The sequence below is a fragment of the Megalobrama amblycephala genome, linkage group LG17, assembly GCF_018812025.1.
Source record: "Megalobrama amblycephala isolate DHTTF-2021 linkage group LG17, ASM1881202v1, whole genome shotgun sequence".
NCBI lineage: Eukaryota > Metazoa > Chordata > Actinopteri > Cypriniformes > Xenocyprididae > Megalobrama > Megalobrama amblycephala.
In genome coordinates, this window is record NC_063060.1 from 41,461,046 (window position 1) to 41,477,255 (window position 16,210).

At 36.2% G+C, this 16,210-nt stretch overlaps 1 protein-coding gene across 1 annotated transcript in view; it reads right to left on the reverse strand.

Annotated features, from left to right (window-relative positions):
* LOC125250524 (mannose-binding protein C-like) overlaps nucleotides 1-16,210 on the reverse strand; it is a 177,858-nt gene that overhangs the window by 150,598 nt on the left and 11,050 nt on the right. The gene's annotated exons all lie outside the window — the stretch shown is intronic.

Sequence of the window (16,210 nt, forward strand, 5' to 3'; positions counted from 1 at the left end):
AAAAGTTCTGCAGCAACACAGTGGTATTAGCTAAATGATGTGTAACCCAGTTAAGTCAAAGCTCGGGGGTTGAAAGCACTTGGTTCAAACTTTAGCATGTCAAAAATTCTATTGTGCAAAGCAAGCAAACTTTGACTGGGTAAAAGAACACAGATGAGAAAAGGTGATAGATTTATGGTTATATAACTGCCTTTCCTTGTTTTATGTCCTTCCATTGTGCAAACGCAAACGGCCCAGAAAGACTCATCAACTCCTCCCTCGGATATTCAGCACAGCTGACAGATGTTTGCACAGAATAAAGGTGTAGAACATAGATATTCCTGAGAAATAAATGGCACAAGGCAGATGCTACCTGTTTAAATGAAGTTTTAGTCTGATTTCTCAGAAACATCAGATTGTCATACTGGCATTCATTTCATTTTGACAATTCCACATCGTACAGAGCATATATTTCTAGTCTGTAAAGTACGGAAGAGGATTAGGGCCAAGCAATAATAAAAAAATAAAACCATCTCGAGATTAAAGTTGTTAAATTTCAAGAAAAAAGTCGAAATAAAATGTTGAGAATAAACTCATTAAATTACGAGAAAAAAACTCGTTAAATTTCAAGAAAAAAGTCGAAATAAAATGTTGAGAATAAACTCATTAAATTACGAGAAAAAAGTTGTTAAATTATGAGAACAAATTCATAATTTAACGAATTTGTTCTCGTAATTTAACAACTTTTTTCTCATAATTTAATGAGTTTATTCTCAACATTTTATCTCGACTTTTTTCTCGAAATGTAACTACATTTTTCTCCTAATTAAACGAATTTGTTCTCGTAATCTAACACATTTTTTCTCGTAATTTAATGACTTTATTCTCAACATTTTATTTCCAAATTTTTCTCGAAATTTGACGAGTTTTTTTCTCGTAATGTAACGAGTTTATTCTCAACATTTTATCTCGACCTTTTTCTCGAAATTTAACAATTTTTTTCTCGTAATTTAACAAGTTTATTCTCAACATTTTATTTAGACTTTTTTCTCGAAATTTAACGAGTTTTTTCTCAAAATTTAACAACATTAATCTCGAGATGGTTTTATTTTTTTATTATTGCTTGGCCCTAATCCTCTTCCGTAGTAAAGGGCACCGCCTAAAGCCATGTATAAAACAAATAGAGTGCTATAGGGTTAGATTTATATACACAATTATACAATGTCATCAGCTCAAACTCTGTTTGTGCAGTGCATTCAAAATGATCAAATTATTCTAACTTCTGCCTGTTCACTGTGAAGGGAGCACTGAACACTTTGTAGGGACCATGAATTGGAACGCAGCAACTCTCTTTATGACTCCCTTGTGGATCTGGGCTGTTAAATGGTGCCTAGCAGGTGAAGATCTTTAATCTTGAGATTGGCAAATGGCATTGCTATTACCTAACTGATGGGACAGAGAATCGATAATGAAGCAGTGCTAAATGGTGAGCTGCACTCTACATTTTACGTGAAGTAATCATTGCTGCATTTATCCTCTGCTGAAGGAAAAAAAATCAAATGAAGTTGTTGCAATCATTTTAAATAATTTGTTAGATCCGTTAGATTTTTGCTCAACAGCCTTATTTTTCCAGTCTCCATCACCTTGAGGCCAGAACTAAGACTTTAAGTAGCAATTTTGAATTGAGTATTGACAAGCTATTCATTTTGATTTGAGCTAATGCGGCAGTTGTACTGTTTAAAAAGTTCACAGACAATTATATAATTAATTAGCATTACGAGTGTGATATTGTGTTTATACAACAGTTCAATGGCACAAGTAAGTAAATAAATAAGAAACAACAACGGAGTGTCTTTAAAAACTCTTTTGTGCAGAACTACTTCTTCTTCCACGGATTCAAATCTCAAGTTGACAGTTAAACAGTTGTGACCAAGGTTGTTTCTCAATATGCGTTCTTAAGCGATCTTACGTCCTTGTGTTCTTGCTCTACGTCATCATCAACCGTCGAAGTTCAGTTCCAATACTCAAGAACAGAGGACGCATGAAAGTACCCGGATGTGTTCTTGATATCGAGGACGCATCGAATGCAAACTTGAGAGAATAGAACCGTTAAAAATCCCAGAAGATGCTGCGGGCGGTCGACGTACGGAAGCCTGCAAGCTTTAAAGTTCTCGTTCTCACTTATGAAATTCCTTGAAATTCATGAAATTCATTCTTCAGGTTGATGTCCAAAGAATTATATCCATTATAAAAAAAAAAAAAAAAATCAGTTTGAATGTCCAATGAGGAAAGCGATATCTTTGTCTTTGTGCTATTAAAAGATTTCCCATGAAAGAGCTAAAACAACTTTCTTGTTTACAACCATTTCCTTTCAATTTTCTACTGACTCACTCATAAAAACAGTCGTTGCTGCCATCTAATGGTGTAATAACATAACTTTCAATGAAGTCGAAATCAAAATCACTAACGGACCCTTTCTCAATATCAAATATGTCATATTATTTATAAAAATTAATATTTATTGAACAATAATATTTAAATTAACAGCAATAGCCATTAGACAATAGTAAAAAAAAACACAAGCAATTAATTCAATCAAACATACAAAAGCAGCGCTCTATAAATATAACCCAAATATAAAGTTATGAAACTTAATTTTCTGCTTAACCAAAATCGATTTGCTCTGGAACAAGCACTAGATTAATAAGGCCAAAGATTGGCCGTTTGATATACCCTAAATTAATTTTATCTTATTTAACCACTACCTACATGAGAGCCAGCAGTAAATTCCCAAAGGACTGGCCGAGATGAAGCTGTTCTCGGCGGATACATGAGCGCTGAACGTCTGCTGACGAAAGCATCTAAACAAAATGTAAAATAGGGGCTATGGTTATTTACAGTATGTCACATATTTGAGGTCTGAATAACTACATTCTCGCCTACAAAACTACATTTCGTGACCCAACAGCAGTAGTATTTGTAAAAAATATGGTGGATTTGTTCGACCGCCATGACAGTCGCTGCAAACGGAGTGATACAAACGGTGAAACGGTTTCAGTGCTGATAATGAGGGAATATCGCACAGCTCTCAGCTTCTTTTTTTTTTTCTTTTTGAGCTTGGGTGAGTAAATGATTGAATTCTTGAGTGAACTATTCCTTTAAATGGACCTTCACTGTAGGCCTTAATGAGTGGAGGACCAAACTGAGTAAAGGGCCAGACAGAATCCATTTGGTAAGAAATCTTAAAATAGGAAAAAGTATGTCAGAGCTGTTAAATAATTTAATGACTGCAGACATTGTTATATTGGTTATCTTCTCTACAGTGGAATGAGTTCGCCTGTAGCAAGATTGGAAGAAAAATGACGTGGTTCTAGTGTCTTATTTTGGGAGAGTTGGTTGACAGAGTGCTTGTGTCAATGAAATTTCTTTTTGCTTGATGTGCTCAGGCCTAAACCACGAGTTACTGAGACAATGTCAGTGTTACATAACGGATTGATCTTGGTATGTTGGGTATAGAGTTATAGATCAAATTTTGTGTTCATGTCTACAGAATATAAATAGTATAACATGAGACACAAAATCTTAAATCTGTGCATTCACTGAAACGTATGCTCAAGCTAATTATGGCTGCGGTTCTGACCAAGGAAGTCTATAATACCTGGAGAAAGCTATCCGTTTGTCGCATTCCCATTCATGGCAATGGTGAAATTGGGCACTGGTAAAACATCTACTAATATGAATTGATGACCCCTTGGTTTTAACATATAATACTTCCTGGCATCTCTGTTTAAAGGCCTATTTACACCAAATGCAAATGTTTGCAACAACTTTGAATCAATAATTTGCATTCATTATGGACCTATTACAGACTGATTAAATAAATCAGAAAAAAAAGAATGACAAATAAGAAGCTCATTAGAATGAGCTTTTGGAACCAATATTCCAGACAAACTTCTGGAACACAAGGAACATACAGTGCCCTCCACAAATACTGGCACCCTTAGTAAATATGAGCAAAGGTGGCTGTGAAAAAAAAAATCTGCATTGTTTATCTTTTTGATCTTTCATTCAAAAAATTCACAAAATTCTAACCTTTCTTTGAAGGAAAAGAATTGAAAATGAGGGAAAAAGCTCATTATGAAACAAATGTTTTTTTTTTTCCAAAACACGTTGGCCACAATTGTTGGCATCCCTAGAAATTCTTCTAAATAAAATATCTCTGAAGTATATTCCCATTCACATTTACATTTTTTAGCATACCAGGGTGACTAGGAGCATGCAATTGTCCAGCCATGGCTTCCTTTTCCACAGGAGTACAAATATGTGTAAACACAAAGGCCAAATCCCCTTAATCATTCATCACAATGAGAAAAAACAAATAATATAGTTCTGATGTGCAGCAAAAGATCGTTGAGCTTCACAAAATAGAAAATGGGTATAAAAAAAAGCTAACGCATTGAAAATCCCCATTTCCACCATCAGGGAAATAATTAAGAAGTTTCAATCAACTAAAGATGTTACAAATCTGCCTGGAAGAGGACGTGTGTCTAAATCGTCCTAATGTGCGGTGAGGAGGAAAGTTTGAGTGGACAAAAACTATTCAAGGATCACAGCTGGAGAATTGCAGAGATTAGTTGAGTCTTGAGTCTCAGAAAGCCTAAAAAAATGATCAAACAGCACCTACATCCCCACAAGTTGTTCGAGTGAGTTTCAAGAAAAATCCTTCTTTGCACATCCAAAAACAAACTCCAGCATATTCAGTTTTCAGACAAGACTGGAACTTCAAATGGGACCGGCTTCTGTGGTAAGATGAAACTAAAAAAATAGCTTTTTGGCAGCAAACCCACCAGATGGGTTTGGTGCACACATGGATAAAAAGTACCCCATGCCCACAGTTAAATATACTGCTGGATCTTTAATGTTGTGGGCCTATTTTTCTGCTGGAGGTCCTGGACATCTTGTTCAGATACATGGCATCATGGATTCTATCAAATACTAACAGATAAAAAATCAAAACCTGACCACTTCTGCTAGAAATCCAATAATGGGCAGTGGTTGGATCGTCCATCAGGACAATGATCCAAAACAAACATCAAAACCAACACAAAAATGTGTCACTGAGCATGAAATGAAGCTTCTGCCATGGCCATCCCAGTTCCCTGACCTGAAACCTAAAGAGAATGAGTGAAGTGAACTGAAAAGAAGAAGCACCAACATGGAGCTGGAATCTGAAGGATCTGGAGAGATTCTGTATGAAGGAATGGTCTCTGATCTCTCCTCAGGTGTTCTCCAAACTCATCAGGCATTATAGAAGAAGACTCAGAGCTGTTATCTTGGGAAAAGGACATTGCAATAATTGGGTGCCAATAATTGTGGCCAACATGAACTAGAGAAAAACATTTATCTCATAATGAGCTTTTCCACCCATTTTCAATTGTTTTACTTAAATGAAAGGTTAGAATTTTGTGAATTTTTTTGAATGAAAGATCAAAAAGATAAACAATGCAGATTTATTTTCACAGCCGCCTTTGCTCATATTTACCAAGGGTGCCAATATTTGTGGTGGACACTGTATAAATACAATGCTATACATTAACATGATGTTTGTTTAGAAGCACTTGTGTCCTAAGATAAAGTGTTTATGTGCATAGTCTAAGTTCAGTATTACAAAAAAAAAATATATATATAAAGGCGAAATATAAAGAATAAAGACAGTAATTATACTTTTAGTCAGTTTCTTGTGCTCTTCACTGATGCAAGATTTTCACTGGATTTGCAATGGCAATTAAAATGTTGAACTGTGAGTCTGTTCATCTTGAAATATTTATGAAGTTGCAGCTAAGCTGATGTGTGTAATGGTGTATGACACTTTGGTGTGACATTAACGTTTAACAGATGCAATGAAGTCATTTGTCAGTGAGCCAAAATCAAAGTGATTGATATCAAATGCATTTAATCCACTTCATTCAGTGCTTTAATTCAGTGCATCAAGCAGTAACTCGTATCTGTGTGTGGTCAATGGCCACCAATGGTTGATAAATCTAAATTTGCACCAAACAAACAAAACTATACTGGTAACATTTTAGAATAAATTTGATGAGTTCTTAAACATTTTATTGTATGTTTTACAGAGCTGTAGTTTAAAATAGGAATATGAAATAATATTGATCAAACATTCATGACATTCATACTTAAACTTATTAAAGGGACCTCCTATGCAAAATTCACTTTTATTTTGTTTTGTTTTATAATTATGTGTTCGCAGGTATGTGTCCACAACAACCCAAAAATGGTAAAAATCCATTCACTCTGTTTGTTATTTTCACCATAAATCAGAACAGTTGCATATTATCTGCATCTGTATGCATATTATAACATATAATCTGTCTTAACTAGCTTTCTAAATTAGAATTAGTGTGTCCCAGAGTGTAGTATGCTGTAATAAGTATCCCAAAGATACCCAGATGGTCTACTTTTTCCAGTTAGAATCCGAAGTGTAGTCCCACCTCGCTAGAAATTGCGTTCCGACTGCAAAGAGCATTTTCACTTTTACAATCAATGGGGGATTGTGATTGATTTACCAAAGAATCCACAGTGAAATGTACTGAATACAAATGAATAAAGCTGAACTGAGACATTCACATTGTTGAAAATAACCATATTCATAGCATTAGGATCCTTTGAAGGGTAATGTTATTTTAGTCCTGTATCGCTCTTCTCTCCTCCTCATCTCACTAACACGCCAGTGGGCGGGGCTAATGTTACAATGATGAAGTAGGCATTAATTTCTTCTGCAGAGGCAGTGTTTCACCTGTCTATCATAGATAGATATCATAGGCAAATTTCAGGGCGAGTTGTTCACTGGGCCTGGACTCAATAAAAGCTTTTATTGGACTAACAAGGAAGTTTTAAGTTCTGAAACTTACAGGATATTCTAGTATGATGACCTCTTATATAACAAAAGCTCAAGGAAAAGTTTTCTCAATTCATAACCCATTTAACTGTGACAATATGACTGACAGGCCAGTTTAAATGTTCACATGATGCACGTAACTAAGCGACAGAGCGGTCCATTAAAAATGCAGTTATGGACGAAGTAGTGTGTCCCAAAGCTTGCCTACTATTCTGCTACAAAGTCAAAAAGAATGTAGTTTTTTCTTTACAAAAACTGTACATACTTTAAGGGCGTAGTATAAGTAGGTGAAAAGGGATGCAACTAGTTTCTCAAAACAAGCCTTTCAAGAATGCATCCATTGTGACAAGATTTTGACCACATGAAGCAGACTACAACTTATCCAAGTAGAGGTATGGTTTACCTTGACTGTTCTCTCAGACAGACAGATGAGGACACAATGCTGTGGTTTCTGATGGACAGGTATATAATGCCTCCTAATCGTACCTGACACACTATCGGCGACTTGAATCTGATCTGAAGGGCAAACAGAAATAGCTGAGAACAGAATGAACGACATATAAGACTGACTGAGACGTCACACGTTTCATTTATTTGATTGAAAATACAATAAAAACAGTAGTGTTGCAAAATATTATTACAAATTTAAATAACTGATTTCTATTTTAATATTTTTTAATGCAATGTATTCTTTTGATGCCAAAAATAAGCCGTTACTCCAGTCTTCAGTGTCAGATGATCCCTCAGATCCTTCAGAGACTGATTTGATGCTTAAGAAACATGTCCTTATTATTTTTAATGTCGAAAATAGTTTTGTGGAAACTGTGATACTGTGAAAGTAAAGTTGAACAGCATTTATTATAAATTTATATATATCGCCACCAGCTCCACAAAGTGAGAGAGAGAGTTGCCGACCAAGAATAGTCTACAAGTAGCCCTCTCCTATGATCAACAAATCATTCATTCAACTGAGTACTAATACCTTCTGAAACAGTGATATAAGACATCAGTGACATCAAATGCCATCAGCCTTCAGATGTTTCTTGACCAAAAATCATGACGTGACATGTCTGAAGACATGATGTTTGACGTAAGTTGCGAATCAAACGATAGACATTATTCCTAACCCTCAACAACCAATCCGAAGCGGACATGACTCAACCCACTACAAGCAAATCTGCACCATTCTTGAAAAAAATATGCAGTGGTCTGTCCTCTATTCTACAAGATGAGACTACCAGTGAGTGCATTTTCATATTTTATGATAGCACCATCAAAGCTGCCTTGTTCATTCACTCCAGTGACCACTCTACTGCACTATGCTGGCCTGGAGAAATCTGCAGATTCCTGGAGAAGGTAATGAGGCGTAGACCCCACCATCTCAGTCTATCCCTTCCCTAGCTAACATATTCATGGACCTCAGAGGAAGATTACTTATTCACAGAGAGCACCATAAATCATGGATTTGAATGTCAGAATGGGTAAAACAGTACAGTGGCAGCGGAAACATTCCAAGTATACAAACTGCTCAAACTAATGTGAAATTGAAGAAGCTGTATTAGGTCATTCATTAGTGTCTTCATCAAAATGTGTTAAATTGATTTTTTTAACCCATCCCTTCCCACCAGTGATGTTTTTTTGCAAGAAAAAAGTAAAGAAAATTAAAGTAAATTATTTTAATAATTTAATAAAGTAAATTATTGAAAATAAAACATTATTATGTAGTTTGACACATTTTTTATTTCTTTAATATGTGAAAACAAACAAAAAAAATTGTCCACCAAGTCAAAGTCAATGGTGCAACCAATAAAATCATGTGGTCTGAACACATTGATACGCAGAAAATAAAAACCAAAAAGTGAATCAGAGAGAAGACCCCTGAATACATAACTGACAAAAAATCTCTTAAAATATCAGATAATTTGACAATCCAAAATTTATGATATTTATGAAATCTATGAAATTTATGATGTATATTTTTATATACTTGGGAAAATTTAGGTAAAAACCTTATGGAAAATGATGATTAAGATGTGTACACTCACATAAATGTATTATTATTGTTTACTTGATGGTTATGCCACATAACATTTTTTAGACCCATTAACCCTCAGGGGTCTGAGGTTTTTTGGGGCCCTGGAGAAGGTTTGACATGCCCTGACATTTGTGCTTTTTTCAGTTGTTCATAAACATATTAATGGAAAAAGTGTCATTACATTGTATTCAGCACAAACTAGGCTACAATAATATGTGAGGAACATGTATGTACATGTTTGTATTTTTGAAGGAATAACGTTTATGCATGGTTATTGAAAAAACAAAAAACTTAAGTCACTGAAATAAAGCCAAAAAATATATATTAAATCTTTGTTCACAAGACTTCTGGTTATTGGAGGTTGTATACTAGAGTTTTTGCTTCAAAATGAGGTAAAAATTATGCTGCCTGCTTGTTCATATAAAACAATAGAGAGATTTAAATTTTCTAAAACATCTTTGGTCAAGAAACACAGTATGCGTGGAGGTGTGAATCATCATGAATAATGGGCGATTCTCACCTGAGAAGACAAAAGAATCACCGGCATCTGACAAGGCTCTCTTTTCATACAGATTACATAAACAGAGAATATTTGTTTTCGATTTGATTTACACGATTTAAAACCTGACATTTCAACGTTTTTTTAGACAGAAGTCTCATTTTTTTGTGATTAGTATTCACTAAGTTACAGTTAATTTTCTGAGAACTATCAGATTGGAGTTCATTCAGAGGGAGACGAGAGATCACGCATCATGTTTGTTTTCTTTATTTTTCAAAAAGCACAACATTTTGTTTTTACTCTGAGTGTACGCAAATAAAAGAAGATATTCCACAGATTAAAATGGTGTATAACTCTTAATTGTATGTGCAACATTGACAAAGTATTTTGAGTCTCTTTAACACTGGTTAGAAAAAAAACCGCGGTGGTCACGCCGGTATGACCGCCGACCCCAGAGTGTTAAATGGAAACATTTGCTGATTTTTTTTTTTTGTTTGTTTTTTGCTGTTTTTGACTTTATTATGACAGGATGGTAAATTGACAGGAAGCAAAGTTGGAGAAGGGGGAACAGGATCAGGAAAGGTCCAAACCTGGGACTCGAACTCGGGATGCCCTAAGCGCAACTTATGGCGGCATTATAATGCCATTAATGACCGAGCGCAAAACTGATGCTTGCGCGCGCAGTAAATCACTTCCGCGAGAGGATAACAGATCTACACGCAAGGAAACGGGAGCCTGCGAGCTCATTTTAAACCCGCGCGTGCGTATGACATCCTCTCTGCGCGCAGATTAAGCCCTCACGTGCTCGGACATGACTCACAGCACGCGCATCATCACTTCCCACACTGGCGCTTGATCTTCCATTTCACCTCCGCGAACACTTTTGATTTTTGATAGTCGTGGGGCGGGGCTTTACTTATTTCAGTGTAACCTCAAATGTCATTGGTCAATTGGACATGTTATAATAATAATGCAATCAATCAGCCAATAAATAAAGTTTAACCCACTTGCATCTGGTCCATTGATGAAGCCATGTCTAATTGTTTTACAACAGGTGTCCAATCACAACAGACTTGACCAACTGAATTGACCAATGACATTTGAGGTTACACTGAAATAAGTAAAGTCCCGCCCCACGACTATCAAAAATCAAAAGTGTTCGCAGAGGCGAAATGGAAGATTGAGCGGCAGTGTGGGAAGTGATGACGCGCGTGCTGCGAGTCGTGTCCGAGCACGCGAGGGCTTGATCTGCGCGCAGAGGAGATGTCATGCGCGCGCGCGCAGGTTTAAAATGAGCTTGCAGGCTCCCATTTCCTCGTGTGTAGATCTGTTATCCTCTCGCGGAAGTGATTTACTGCGTGCGCAAGCATCAGTTGTGCGCTCGGTCATTAATGGCATTATAATACCGCCATAGCAACTGCGCTATATGTCGCCGCCCTGCCCACTAGGCTATTGGTGCCACTGTAGTTGAAGCCAACATGAGTGCAAAAAGTATATTTCTAAGAACTTGTGTATTTTAAACTAGATTTGTTTTTTAATATTTCCTTTCCTTTATCATGTACACTCTCTCTGTATCTCATTTCACTCTTTGTCATTGATCCATGTAATACCCACTTTACATAATCCAAACAATTATGTCTCATTGTACCTCCTTTGCATGCGAGTGTATGGGACCCCAGACATACGCTTATAACTGAAGCTGGATTGTGCATTGCTAGCAAAATATGTTGTTAATTGCCAGTGCAATTAAACCCTAAGACATCAAGGAAGCAGGTAGAGCAATTAAGCAGATAAAAGGCATTTCTGGCTGAGATGACAGGTTGTATCTAACATGCTTGCAGCAGTTGCAGATGACTCATGGTCTCCACTCCCAGAGATGCTGATGTTAAGAACTTAACAACAACTTACACAGTCAACTTGAGGGCTTAATTAAGTATCTGAGGCAATCCTGCTTAATGAATGCAAAACACATGTACTAACAAGACTGTAGAGTCTAAAGGCCTCCTAGCATAAGCTGCATGTTCAACATTTGCATAGGACATTGCAGCTTTAAAGCCAAAGCATCAAACTTCTTCACATCGAAACTCAACTGATGTCCTTAAATATTTAGACTTGTACCAAAGCAAAACTCAGCAAACAACTACCCAGCAATCCTAGTCTTTTTCTTTTTTTTTCACAATGGAAAATGCAGCAGCAAGGTGTAGTGCATTATAAGCATGTGACAACCTCATTTTTTTGTAAGATGAAATGAAATGTTGGACACTTTATGAACTCAAAACCACATTCAATACACATGATCACACTTCTTTTTAACAAGCCATAGTACATTATTTGGGACACAATTACTGTTTTTGGTCACACTTTAGATTAGGGTCCAATTTTCACTATTAACTACGACTTTTGCTTCAATAATCTCATATTTACTGCTTATTAATAGTTAGTAAGGTAGTTGTTAAAGGGATAGTTCACCCGAAAATGAAAATTTGATGTTTATCTGCTTACCCCCAGCACATCCAAGATGTAGGTGACTTTGTTTCTTCAGTAGCAACACAAATGATGATTTTTAACTTCCAACCGTTGCCGTCTGTCAGTCTTAATAATGGGAGTGAATGGGAACTTGGATCCAATAAGAGTCGAAAAAACCTTGCATAGACAAATCCAAATTAAACCCTGCGGCTCGTGACGACACATTGATGTCCTAAGACACGAAACGATCGGTTTGTGCGAAAAACCGATCAGTATTTATATACGGCATTTTTTACCTCTAAAACACGCTTATACTGTCCAACTGCGTTCCGCACTCGCTTAGTGAGGTCTGATCGCGCTCTGACAACGGCAGTAATGTCTTGCGCATAGAGTGCGGAACGCAGTTGGACATATTGGTGTTTTAGAGGTAAAAAATGATATAAATACTGTTCGGTTTCTCGCACAAACCGATCGTTTCGTGTCTTAGGACATCAATGTGTCGTCACGAGCCGCAGGGTTTAATTTGGATTTGTCTGTGCAAGGTTTTTCGACTCTTATTGATCCAAGTTCCCATTCACTCCCATTATAAGACTGACAGATGGCAGCGGTTGGAGTTAAAAATCATCATTTGTGTTCTACTGAAGAAACAAAGTCACCTACATCTTGGATGCGCTGGGGGTAAGCAAGATAAACATCAAAATTTTCATTTTTGAGGGAACTATCCCTTTAATAGGGCTGCAACAAACAATTATTTTGATAATCGATTAGTCTACCGATTATTGGAACAGTTACTCGACTAATCATCGATTATTATACTGGTTGATCAGTATGCTTTGTTCGATTATTCCACGAGCAATTAGTTAAAATACTGAGTTATACTTTAATAATTAAAACAAGGAACTCACTTCAGCTTTTGCAAGTGTATTTTTAATGAATTTGTTAATAATACTGTTAAAATGATGTACTGTGTTTTTATTAAGTCTGGGAATTGTAATAACTTTTTAATAAGAGTAAAAATATGAATATGTAATATTGTGCAAAATTTTTGAAAAAAGCTTCTCTCTAGATGTCTTCTTTTTTTTACTAACTATCGAGTTTATGGTCACTGAATGGCTTTCCTGAGGTAAATATAACATTTTGTGACATATTTGTTTGCAAGCTGTTTTATTGACTTCTTTCTGAGGTTGAAATTATGATTAAGTGATTACATTAGAGCTGGATTAATTTCAGTAAATTGTACTGTATCTTTCAACATACTTTTTAATGTTTCATGTTTATTTTGTGCAGTAATAGCAGAAAAGAGGAAGAGATAATAGGTTCACGTGCCGCTTGACCTGAGGCACTACAGCGATCTGTCACTCCACATTAAAGAGCCTCGAAACCACATTTATTTTTTGAATACCTTAGTAAAATTGACAGAATTTAAAAGTTAAGACTTTGTTTTATATCAAAAGAAACCTGATCTGTCTTATCTGTCGGCGTGCTGTCTGTGTCCTCTACGCTCTACGATGCATCTTTCACTGCGTGAGAAAATGGACGTGTGGCGAACAGTGAGTTTGAATGAGAGTTGGTGGCCCTGCATGACAGCATTTTTTGTAGTTATGCTAAACGTTATGTTTTATGCTATGTTAAACTCCCACATTTTATGGGTTCGACTCCGTTTGCACTATGCACTCAGAAGCACCGTGTCTTCTTCCATTGGATTTGATCCGGGAAGGCTGCATTAAAGTATTGCGCTACAGCACCCCACTGGTCAAACAGTGTTACTGCAGGCCCTTCAAATAGGTCATATGAGATCAAAAGACTATTCGACAACAAAAATATTTGTTGGCATTTTTTTATTGTCAGTGTTGTCGATAATGTCGACTAATCGTTTCAGCCCTAGTTGTTAAGTTTAGACGTCAGATGATCAGCAAACAGAATGTGCGCTGGGTGTGTCGTCTGAGGCTGGTACTAGTAGGTGTTGTGGTTAATGACAGATGGGGTGAGATGGAAATGAAATGGATGTACTTAGAGAAAGTTAGTTTGTGCATATCAATGGCAACAGACTTTGAGTTAAAGAGAAATGAACCAGAAGCAAATGAAGTCATTGCGAACAACTCTAATTGCCTCTATTAGCATCATTACTCTTGTATTCATAGGCACTCTCTTGTCGTGGTGGTTTTATGAGCAGTCTTGGAATAGCTTTGAATTTGAAATGACATATTTGATGAAGAAAATGGAAATGGGGTGCAAGAATAGGGACAAGCTCATTGATTTTGGTCTCTGACTCTGAACGTTTCTCCATCTTCTTACAATATGACGCTAATAGGATAGAGGACGTCTTGACAGAACATAAATGAATGAGAACTTGCCGTTTCTGTTTTTGTTTACTGATCCCTGTCTCCTGCCTTTGCAATTACAGCCAAGTGCCTCTCCAAGCGCTCTTTCATTACAGATGTAAACTGTCTTTTGTTTTGTTTTGCTTGTCAGAGACAGGGAGGCCCTTGCCGTAAGTGAGAGCTTTGCTTTATTCCTCTATTCCAACTTTTATGTGTAAGGTCGAAAGACCCTGATCCCGAGCCCTTCACAGGCAGAACATAAAGGTGTACTGGAAATTGCTCATTTACGCAAAGAGAAATCTCATTACCGCAGAGGATAGGAAGGGTGGTGAAAACATCTGGGCCTCTGAGATCAGAAACCTGTTTATGTTGTCATCTCCCTCTGGTTAAGGAAACAGGTGCGTGTTAAGAATCACGTATGGAAAACCTCTTAACAAATACCCTAAAGATAAAATGAATTCTGATTAGTAATGTTATTTGGAATAACAAACTTATGCTGTCTTTATATTTTAAACAGTATTATATAGGATAACATTCAGCAGTAAATGCACACAAATGGACAATGCTTTAGGATCTCTTTGTCATTTAATTTAATTAAATATTAATATTTTGTAAGGAAGATTCTTCAGTAATATTTTCCAAAAAAAAAGGGAAAAAAATGTACAATGCCAATACTTGGATATCACCTCTAAAAATATGAAAAGTGATAAAGAAGTCTGTGTACATACATTATTTGAGAGAATTTCTCGAAATTTTAATTTCTTGATTACTAAAATTATATAAACATTTGACATTAAAATTGCATTTATTCTTTCTAAATATTATTCCTTACAAGTACTAAAGTAATCATTACAGGAACCAGAGACGGACTTATTATTAGTAGTAGTACTCCCATCTCTTTATTATGGAAGCTTGTTTCTGCCACTGAATATAAAATAAAAAAGGTAATTTTGACTTTTTATGTTACAATTCTGACTTTTTTTCTCGCAATTGTGAGTTTACATCTCACAATTCTGGCTTTATAACATGAAGTTGCAATTGCGAGTTATAAAGTCATAATTTTGAGATATAAACAATATCGCAATTCTGAGAAAAAATACTTTTTCCCCTCAGAATTGGACTTTCTAACTTGCAATTACGAGTTTATATCTCACATTACTGAGAAAAGAAGTCAGAATTGCGATATATAAACATGCAATTGCGAGAAAAAAGTCAGAATTATGAGATATAAACTTGCAATTGCGAGAAAAAAAGTGAGAAAAGGTGAGAGTTTATTTCTCGCAATTCTGACTTTATTTCACACGATTGCGAGTTTATATCTCGCAATTCTGGCTTTATAACTCGCTATTGCAACTTCATATCGCGCAGTTCTGAGAAAAAAAGCCAGCATTGTGATGTAACCTTGCAATTGTCAGAATCGTGAGATAAAAAGTTTGCAGTTATCCTTTTTTTATTCCGTGGCAGAAACAAGCCCCCATACTTTATAGCATTTCTTTTTATTTGTCTTTCTTCTTGAATAGATTTGGATAGATCTTCAAATTCTGCATTAGAAATTTGCCAGAATCTTATCTTTTGAAACTGCCTTTGTGTGAGGAGAAAAAAGAACCATGTTTACATGCACTAATTTCCATGAATCTCAATGAATCCAGTCAATTTTCAGATTCTGAAAGTTCTGTTTATATGAACTCTAAACTTAAAACTAATGGAACATTTAAGGGTGCAAAGGCATGTGAGATGCAGCCATTTGCCTAATTCTAGCATATTTACTGTTTTGGTAAGATGTATCATCCCTGTCAAAAGGCACTGCGAGAGTGTTAGATCACTAATAGCCAGAGTACGCCCACTACAGACCTGAGCAGACTTCCTCATCAGAACCACCCTTTGAACCTCAGAGGCACTGGATACTTATTGCCAGTGTTCGCAAATACCAATGGTAATCAACTGCTAATCTGCACAAAGCTCTTTAGTGTGTCAAAGGAAAATGGCAAGGGGGCAAA